This window comes from Microtus ochrogaster, chromosome 2 (assembly GCF_000317375.1).
Source record: "Microtus ochrogaster isolate Prairie Vole_2 chromosome 2, MicOch1.0, whole genome shotgun sequence".
NCBI lineage: Eukaryota > Metazoa > Chordata > Mammalia > Rodentia > Cricetidae > Microtus > Microtus ochrogaster.
The window spans coordinates 71,830,307-71,840,748 of record NC_022010.1 but is presented as its reverse complement, the minus strand read 5'-3'; positions in this window follow the sequence as shown (position 1 = coordinate 71,840,748).

Below are 10,442 nucleotides of genomic sequence, written 5' to 3'. Positions count from 1 at the left end.
CTGCGGGTGGGCTAGTGTTACAGAGGCCCTGTTTGGCTGCCTCCAGCAGGGACAAACATTGTGGGAGACAAGCAGGGACTGATCAAGCCCTGGCCGATTGCTGAAGAAGAGGTGAGGGGAAGGGAGATACCAACCAGCAGAAACATCCTCTTGGAAGTCAGGAAGTCTAGTGGGGGTGGGAGGTGAGGGGATGGGGGGGCGCACAGGACAGTGGCAAAAGTTGCTTACCTGTCTCCTGTCTGCTAAAAGGAAAATGCGGAGGAAGGTGGAGTTGTTCTGGATGAAAAGGAGATGCAATTGTTCCTGTTGAGTTCTCAAATGTAAAACACATCTTCCTGTGACTTCAAGCAATAGTAGACTCAGAAATAACTACTTAGGAAGAGAAAAAACTTCCACTCCTTCTGGGCCACAAGTTGCACCCTCGCTGAGACCTGACATGCCTGTCCACCCCCCCCCCATGTTTATTTCTTGTCTCCTTCCTGTGACAAAAGGAGGGCTGGTTCTGTCCTCACCCTGAGTCAGGGAAGGCATGGGTGGCTGGTCACTCTGTCCAGTCAGGAAGCAGAGAGAGATGAACGGCTCTGCTCAGCCAGCTTTCTCTTCTTCTTAATTAGTCCAAGACTCCAGTCCATGGAGTGGAACCATCTAATCTAGGGTGAAACTTTCCACCTCAATTAATCCGGTTTAAATACAATTTCTTGCAGGGATGCCTGGAGACTTGTTTCCATGGTGACTTTAAATCGTGTAAAGTCGACAATCAGTGTTAACCATCACAGTCCTCTGTTCTGAAGAAGCAACTCGAAGCTTAGCCCTGGGTTCCTGACAGGTTAGAGACCCAGCTGAGGCAGCAACCCAGCCCGAGGCATGTCTGCTCTAACGTGAGACTAAACCCGCTCACTCCCATCTTAGTGACCCCCATTCTCAAGTTCTTTTAAGAATGTTCAAGACAGGGAGAAGAAAAATGATTTCTGTGTCTTGCCTCTTCGTATTTCACCTTGGGGACTGTCAGTCACAAGCAGGGGTTGTTTAATAATTATCACAGATACAGATTTCTTCTACTGAAGTTGACTAACCAAGTTTCAAAAATCCACAAAGTGGAAAATAGGTTAAATTTACCAAGAAGTCAGAGGGTTGCCACAAAAAAAAAAAAGAGGACATAAATTTGAGGATTTGAGGGTGTGGGAGTGGATCTGAGATGAGTTAGGGAGGCGTGGATTTGTCTGTGTAGCTTTAGTGCCTGTCCTGGAACTATCTCTGTAGACCAGGCTAGTCTCTAACTCCCAGAGATCTGCCTGCCTCTGCCTCCCGAGTGCTGGAATTAAAGGCGTGTACCACCACCGCCTATTCTATTACATACTTTTTAAAGTTGCCCACAGTCTCTATACCTAACATAGCCCTTATGGCTATCTTCTTTTTACTTTCATCTTATTTTGTCAGTTTTTTAAGACAAATTCTCATTCATGTATTCCAGGCTAGCTTTGGATTTACTTTATAGTCAGGGACAGTCAGGGATAACCCTGAAATAGTCTGCTTCCTCTCCATCCCCAGTGATGAGGATTACAGCGTGGTAGGATTGTAGTCAGGGCACTGTGCTGGCAGGTGATCATTCCACCAACTAAGCTCTGCCCCAACCCCCACCCTTCATAATGTCATCTTTGATGAGTGATATGAGCAGGTATTGCTGCTTCTCTGTGTCAGGGACACTCTCTTTGCTTGGTGTAAAAATCAATGCTCACTTCTTTGGAAACGTCCTTAAAGACAGCAGAGGCTAAAGAGCAGAGGAAGCAGAAAGGGAGTGATGGTGACATCAGTTTCAGATGGCCCTTGTCCTCCAGTGCCCTGGTTTGGGTAGCTCTCCTACAAAAGCCCATTCATAAAAGTCTTGTTTGCAGCCGCTGGTACTATGGGAGCCCCTGAAAACTGAAGATGTGGGGTCTAGTGGGAGGCTTTCAGGCCTTTGGGGCGTGTCCTCAAAAGAGGCAGTGAAGCCCTGACGACCCCACTCTACTTTACGGCCACAAAGTGAGTAGTTTTGCTCTGCCTCATGCCTTAGGTATGGTGCACTGCTTTTGGCGGAGGCTGTTGGATCATTCCCTGCCATCTAGACTCCCAAAATAATCACACAGAAGCTATATTATTTGCAATACTCTTTGGCCAACAGCTTGAGCATATTTCTGGCTAACTCTTATATCTTAAATTAACCCATTTTTATTAATCTATGGCTTACTGTCAAGGTTCTGGTGGGTTCCAGCAGAGGCATCTGTTTCCTTTGGTGGCTACATGGCTTCTCTCTAACTCTGCCTACTCTACATATCTTTTCCAGCCTTGCTATATTCTGTAAAGCCAGGCCCAAAGCAGCTTTTTTACTAACCAATGGTATACAGAGGGGAATCCCACATCACCTCGCTTTTCTGTCTAAATAAAAAGGAAGGTTTTAACTTTAACATAGTAAAACTACATATAACAAAACAGGTATCAAGCAAGAATTGCAGTTACAATATTTAGATCTACTTTATCTCTTATCATAACTAAAGAAAATTATAACTATCTATTCTTCAACTCCATCAAAGACCCCAGAAGGGTGCAATATTACCTAAATTAACAGGAAGTGCATTGTAAGCAACTTCCAAAAACTATAGAATTGACAGAGACATTTCACTGCCTGGACAGTCACCCGAAGTTCTTCTGTACCACTGGGTCTCCATCTTTAGCCTACAGGTCCAGAGTATCCAGCAGACTTTTCAACAAAGCAGAAAATTTCAGACAGTTCTATCTATATTGGCAGTTTGCCAGTTACTTTCTTCTGTGTCCTTCAGATTGTCTGACAGACTCTTTCATAAAGCAGGAACCCTGAAGCACTGTCTCACCTTCTTTAGGCAGCTTCAGCAGTCATTTTTCTGTGGGTCCTGCAAGTCCAGTCAAACAGTTCAGGCAAGAGCAGTTTCTTGTCTAAATGGCTAACAAACTCCATGAGGAGCCTCTTTGACTCCCATCTTCCTCTTGAAGTAGATTGATGCTGCCAGGAGCAGAGTGTCTCACTGTGATGAAAAGTCCTAAGTTCTTAAAACATTTTAAATGCCATATTCTGTTAGTCTTTGAGAAGTTTGAAGAATAACTAGCTATCTGAAATATATCTCTGTAATCTAGAAAACCTATCTAACATGACTACAAGCTTGACTATTATAGATGATTATCTATTAACCTGAACTTTTTAATTATACATTACATTTTTAAATGAGTTGCACAAACATAATACCTTACTCAAGAGCAAATATATATATTTTGTTATATATATATATATACTCAAGAGCAAATATATAACAAAATTGACCTTAAATTTGTACCAATAAACCAAGATCCATACCAATGCAAAGTATTTTTCTCTATAGCATATCCCCTTTAAATATAAACAAACATTTATAAACAATATTTGGTAGTTTGGGTGTAATTCTCTCCAAACTGCTTCCTGTTTTTTGTTGGGTGAAGTAACTTTTGAGGGTGTTCATAGCAACCTTTCAGGGTGTCTTGGTCCATCAAACTACATTAGTCTGGAAGGAATCCACAGGTTCTCATCCTCTGTAAAGACAAAAGAAGAACCTCTTTTCCAAAGCAACAAATCCTTATACCCAAATTTTGAAGTCAAGATACTTTAAAAATCATGTATTGGTTTAGCTTAGCAGTGTGTACAATGAAATGTCTCTCTGTACTTAGCTTCCTTCACAGTCAAAAAATTCAAAGAAAACACAATAATATACATAATACAGACTCTCTATGTATATTCCATCTTTACTTGGCTTATTTTTCTTTACTCCTTTTATCTATGACTCTCTATACTCTGTCTTTTTAAAGACTTTGTTTTATTTTTAAAAAAACCATTTTATAACTATCTATATTCTTTTTTTTCTCCCAAGCCTATGTACATTTATCCTACACTGTGACCCATTTAGAGGTCTTTTTTTATTATCTGAATCTGTCTTTATTGTGTATTTGTAATTATTTTCTGACCAGAAGCACCTTTTTTTAAAATGCTAAGTGGGTGTGGTTAGGACCAACTTCGTGGCACTGCCTGTTGGCTCCACCCAGTCCAACATGGTGGAGGCATATTCACTGCCTCTGAAGGCCATTCTCTTTGCTCCAGATCCAGGTATCTGGTTGCAGAGGGTCTGTGTTGCCATTAAGCAAGTTGTAGCACTTTGCTCACAAACCCTATTTAAATGTTTCATAGCCAGACCTCCCAAAAGAGTCAGAGCCATTCGTTCTGGCAAACCAGGAAGCTGACATTTTAAAAAAGATGCTGCACAGTTTTTATGCTAAAGTTGAGTCAGGAAACCTCTTAAAGGAGCCATGTCTCTACTTTCTGACAGCAAACAGAGCAAGAAGCTGCCTGCATTAAACTGTGTTCTTTTGTTTGTCTAGAATTCCTTTTTAAGCTCTCTTGGGTTTTTAAATTTTAGTTGACGACCTTGGTGCCAAGTTTTTGGGAGAGGCTGCTTGTTCATTTCCCATCTGCCATGACTTGAAATACTCACCCAGAAACTATATTAATTAAATCACTGCTTGGCCTATTAGCTCTAGCTTCTTATTGGCTAGCTCTTTCTTGTTAAGTTAACCCATTTCTATTATTTTATATTTTACCATGAGGCTCATGGTTTACTGCAGGTTCCAGCTGGCAGCTTGTGCCTTTCTCCTCTGGTGGCTATATGGCATCTCTTGACTCTACCTACTCTCTCTATATATCTCTTTTAGTATGACTTTATTCTGTTAAGCCATTGGCTGAAAGCAGCTTCTTTATTAACCAATGGCAATAAAACATATTCACAGTATGCATCACCTTCCAGCATGAGACTCTTAATCAGAGGGTCGTGGGGTCAATGCCCACATTGGGCTCCATTTGTTGACAGTGGCTTCTGTCTCTCCCAGTCCCATAAACTGGTTGGCCTATTAGCTCAGGCTTCTTATTAACTCTTATATCTTACATTAACCCATAATTCTTGTCAGTGTTAGTCATGTGGCTTGGTACCTTTATCAGTGAGGCATTCTCATCTTGCTTCCTCTGTGTCTGGGCAATGACTGCAGACTGAGCCTTTCCTCTTCCCAGAATTCTCCTGTTCTGGTCTCCTGCCTGGCTACTGGCCAATTAGCATTTTATTAAAGCAATACAAGTGAAGAATCTTTACAGGGTACAAGACCATTGTTCCACAGTACACTGCCTCACCATGGGCCCCAAAGCAATGGGGCCCATTTACCATGAACTGAAGTCTCCAAAACCGTGAGCACACATAACTCTTTTCTTTTTATAAGATGTCTTTTCTTGGGTATTTGTTATAGTAATGGAAAGCTGGCTAACAGCCTACAGTCACCTGGCTGGAGATTCCCTAGTCCGTGCCTCTCCATCTTTCACACAGCCACTGAGAGTCTTTCAGATCCCACTCTACTGCCCTGCTCCCCTACGAAGTCCATTGGCTTTCCTTTGCCCGAACGTCCTAAGGCAAATCCTCTAGCAACACAGCAAGCTCCTTCACATTCTATCTCCCATGAGTTGTTCTCAACCTTGGCTACATTTCAGAATCTGGAGGAGCATTAAAAACTTCCCATGAGTTATTATCAAATTAGTCTGGCCAGGTCCCAAGTATCTGAATTTTTATTTCATTTCCCAAGACCAGGTGCTGCCTTTGTGAACTATTTGTAGATTCCTGTGCTTCCACTGGAGAGCCGGGCGGTCTCCCAATCTCAGATCCGAGGAGCGATGTAGGACCTTGCCTCCAGGCTTGAATTATTTTCCTTCCAGTTTTCATAGTTGACAAGCAGTCATCTGCATTTAAAGATTAAAACCAAGAAAGCCTTCTGCATTACCAATTCTGGGCTCCCTTGCTGCACACAGCAGGCTTGCCTGTGCCAGTCATAGGCCATCCCAGAACCTGCCTGGGAGGGTTTATATTCTCACCCTGACAGGATTAGAACCACCTTGGAGAGACACTTTTGGGCATGTCCATCAGGGATTTTAGGTTGGCTTAATTAAAGTGGGCAGATTCCCTCTAACTGTGAGCAGCACCATTCCCCAGGCTGGAGTCCTGGAGTGTACAAGCGCCCATCCCTCTCAGCTCTTGGCTACAGACTCTTCAACCTCTGCACCTGCCTTCAGAACTGTGATAGACTGCACCCGAATCTCTGAGCCTAAACAGCCCTCCCTTCTAACCATCAGGCCCTTTTGTCACAGCAATGAGCTAAGTAATTAATACATGCTTCTTTAGCACATGGATTATTGTGACCTATGAGCCACTGAGAATGAGAGATCAATGAACAAAGGTCTAAACATACAGAGTAAGTTTTCATACTAGAAAGGATCACGGGAACGCCACATTCTCGGGAAGACCCTTAACAACACAATGGAGAAGGCACAGACTTAAATGTGTACAACAGATCTCACTAACCAAGTCTGGATGTCACTTTCCTGCTCACTTGTCCATAACTTGCCTCACACACCCAGGAATATCCAACTTCTTGCCTTTTTTATTTTTTACAGCTGAGGCTGGCATTTAAGCTCAAGTCTCAACCTTATAATTGGGTTGCTCATTTTTGTGGTACCAGAAATTTCCCATCATTTGACAAGCGATGTTGCAAAGTATTGTTGCCATGTTCTGGGGAGTTCTTGACATCCCAGATACCACTTTGTCCACCAGCCGTTGGTCTTTGGAAGTTGGGGCGATCAATCCATCCAAACTTTGTTGTCTATCCTGTACAGTTCAGCCTGGCTCACTCAGTCTTCGTGACTCCTGGGCTGCACCTAGCAAGAGTCAGTCTCTGCTGGTTTTCAACATGCTTAGATCAACTTGAATGAAGGCCAGCCTCGGCTTTGTGCCACCTCTTGGCATGCATGGCCTAAACAGCAAACCCCACTGGAGCAAGTCTATAAGGCATCTTGAGAAGCGTTCTTTGCAATGTGACACACTCATATTTGGCTGAATTTATGTGGTGTAGCTGTTTTGGAAAAATGTTCTCAGTCCCTCACTACATGTATCAGAATAATTTCCTGTTGACTAAAAGATGTCTTGATTAATATGATGTTTCCTTTCAGAACATACAAACATCAAGGGACAAATTCTGCAGCTGAATTCATCAGAGAGACATATTGCTTGACTGGTCTTTTTTGTTTCCTTTTAAGCAGGTTTACTAAAATGCCAGATTTTATTTTTTAATTATTTCCCCAACAGCAGCAAGTTCTGGCACATTCTCACAACACCCAGGTCCTTGGCAAGAGAGGAACCAGATGTATGCCAGAGCGTCCCAGGACCATTTCCAAGTACCAGGGAGTCATCAGGCGCCTATCAGGAGGGAGCTGTAGTCTCTGGAGATGGACTGGGCATACTGTGCACGCGGCCCTTGGACAGGGAAGCAGGGACACTTATTATGTTATGTGCTTCCTGAAGAAGCTGAGAGCTGCTCGAAGTCCACTTGGAGTGGAGAAGTGGTTCGGTGCAGAGGTGGGGGCGGCTTACCCCCTGGTTTGGGAACCCGCTTCCATCACCAGTCCCAGCCCTTGTTATTTCCCTGGAGGTAGATACTGAGTTGTCTGAGAAAGAAGATGAAGTCATCCCCGTTGGTTTCAGGCTGTGCACATGGAGGTGCAGGACCCTAAGGGGTAGGATGGAGGTGGATTAGAATGTTGATAATGTCTGGATCTAAGAGGTGGTGGCTGATGAACCCCATGTATGTGCTAAGGAGCGAGCACCCACCTGGGGTGCGGAGGTTGGTTGGTATACGACAGCACTGAGTATGTGGGCCCAAACCAGTACCCAGAAACAAGCCCAGACATGGGGACCCACCCCTGAACTGTGATCTCATCCTTAGCAGGCCACCACTCTACAGTTGGTTTGTCTATGACTTCTGCCCATTGAGAATAGCACCTGTCATTCCCCTGCCTAGATACAGCTGAATGCAAGAAACAGTGTGCGCCAACTCTAAGATCAGCACATCCCAAGCTGGGCAGTGAACTTGATGAGCGGATGCAGACCGACCTGTAGGTCCCACATCACAGCCAACCAAGAGTATCGAGGCCGTGGGAAATGGGGCCTTGTGGAGGTTTGAATGAGATGTCCCCTGTGGTCTGAGGCCATCTGAACTCTTGGTCCCCTGTTGGTGGCACTGTCTGGGTAGGTTGATGAGGTGTGACCTTGACGGAAGAAGTGTGTCACTGGGGGTGGGCTTTGAGTTTAAAGACACTCTTCCTTCTTGGGGTTCAGGGCTCAGCTTCCTGCGCTGGCTGCCAGGCCCCCACTGTGCCATCACAGACTCTTTTCCCTCTGGAGCCATAAACCCACAGAAGCTTGCTCTTCTAGAAGCTGACTTGGCCGTGCTGTTTGATCACGGTGATAAAAAGTACCTCATGCAGGGCCAGAGGATGGGAAAACATTTCTATATTTTTGCTATTCTTCCAGCTGTCTGCAGCTCTGTCCCCTTTTTGTTTATGTGGGCAGAGAGCTTTCTGTTTTTTAGAGTTCATCTTGGTAATGTGGACTTTGCTTTCTAAAAAATTTACTATTATTAATAATAGTAACATTTTTTTGAGATGTCTCATTATGTAGCCCTGGCTGTCCTGAAACTTACTCTGTAGACCAGACTGGCCTCGTACTCATGGAGGTCCACCTGACTACCTCTTGAGTGCTGAGACTAAAAGCATGCACTACTATGCCTGGCTTACAGTTGATTTCACTTTTTACATATATAAGCACATATGCGTGCACACATGCATGTGTGTGTGCATGTGTGTGCGCCTGTGTGTGTGCATGTGTGTGCCTGTGTGTGCATGTGTGTGTGTGTGTGTGTGTGTGTGTGTGTGTGTGTGCATGTGTGTGTGTGTGCCTGTGTGTGTGCATGCGAGTGCAGTGCTCATGGAGGTCAGAAGGGGGTGACAGCCTCCCTGGAGCTGGCAGAGGCAGTTGTGAGGTGCTGGCCATGGGTTCTAGAAACTGAACTCAGGTGCTCCAAAGAGCATATGCTCTCTTAGCTGCTGAGCCATCTCTTCAGCTTTTGGTGTCACCTTTCTTGAGGTCCCCTCAAGAGGAAAGACAGCCCTTCATTCTGGTTCCTTCTGCATCTGGTCATAACCAGGTTATGATGACTTAGATTCTTCTCCTTCCTAGCACTTAGCTCATACTTCCTGTTAAGAGAATAAGTGAATGAGTGAATTTAACAGCCAAAGGAATTGGTCTGGATATCATTTCCAAGGTCCCTCAGTTTATCTCAGCTCTGCACTTACTGGGAAGTGCTAGTCAAACAAGGCTTGTTCACCCCCAGCCCACCCTGTCCCTTATATAGGCGTGGTCAGGCTTGCGGTTCTAATTGCCATCACTAGCTGGTTTTCCTCCCTGAGCTTCGTGGGCCTCACCACAGTCTGTGATTAGGACAATCCATCCTCATCCCTCAGTGCTCACTGACCTGATTCCACCTGATGGCCACAGGCTTCACTGAGGGATGACTGTCCATTGTTCTCCACTGACACAGTGAAGAGCTGCTTGGGGTGCTGGGCCTGGAACACAGCCAGACAGGAGAACACACTAACACTCCCTTTAAACCACAAGAATCAGAAAGAAACATGGGTCTAGCCATGTTTGGTGACATGACCTGTGACCCCAGATCTGTGAGAGGTAGGGAGAGGGATATCACAAGTTCAAGATTAGCCCCCACAGTCATCGCAGCTGAGATCCTACTTGGACTTGTTTCCTGGGCGAGTGGCCCATGCACACCTGCCCACCTTCAGCCTCACCTGTGAGAGCCAACGCCTTCCTGGTTACTGCCGCCCGAGAGAGGTCAGGCCAAGTCTGTGCACAGGACTAGATGTGATGTCTTCTGTGGTCACGCTTGCAGCCCCATGGACATCCACTGTCAAGGTCCAGATTTCATGCTTGCTTATCAACATGTATGATGCACTGTTCTGCCCTGGTGTGAAGTCACTTCCCTGACCCCCGACCCCCGGGGCTTTGATTTTTCATTTCCCTGTGGTGTGGAGCATCATTGCTTGCTTATCGGCCATTTGTTTTGGTCTGAAAGGACGGGCCTCATCCAGCGGGCGATCTACCATGTTACCTTCCCTCTCTCTCCTCACTCTCTCCTCAAGCCACCACTCAGCCATCAAGACAAGGGGCTCCTAAACGAGGGCTTTTTAACTGTGCCAGGCTCCTAAGTTATTTGTTTTCATGTGTGTGAAGGATGTATTGTACGGGGGCACCTGCCGTGCTTCATGGGTGGAGTTTGTTCTCTCCTTCCAGCAAGCACCTCTCCTCACTGAGCTGTCACTGCCACCACCACCCCCAGGCCCTCATGCTATGTTTTTACACAATATTGCTTGGTAAGTGTGTCAATGCACACCCCCTCTCAGGTAAGTGTGTCAATGCACACCCCCTCTCAGGTAAGTGTGTCAATGCACAGCCCCTCTCAGGCAAGTG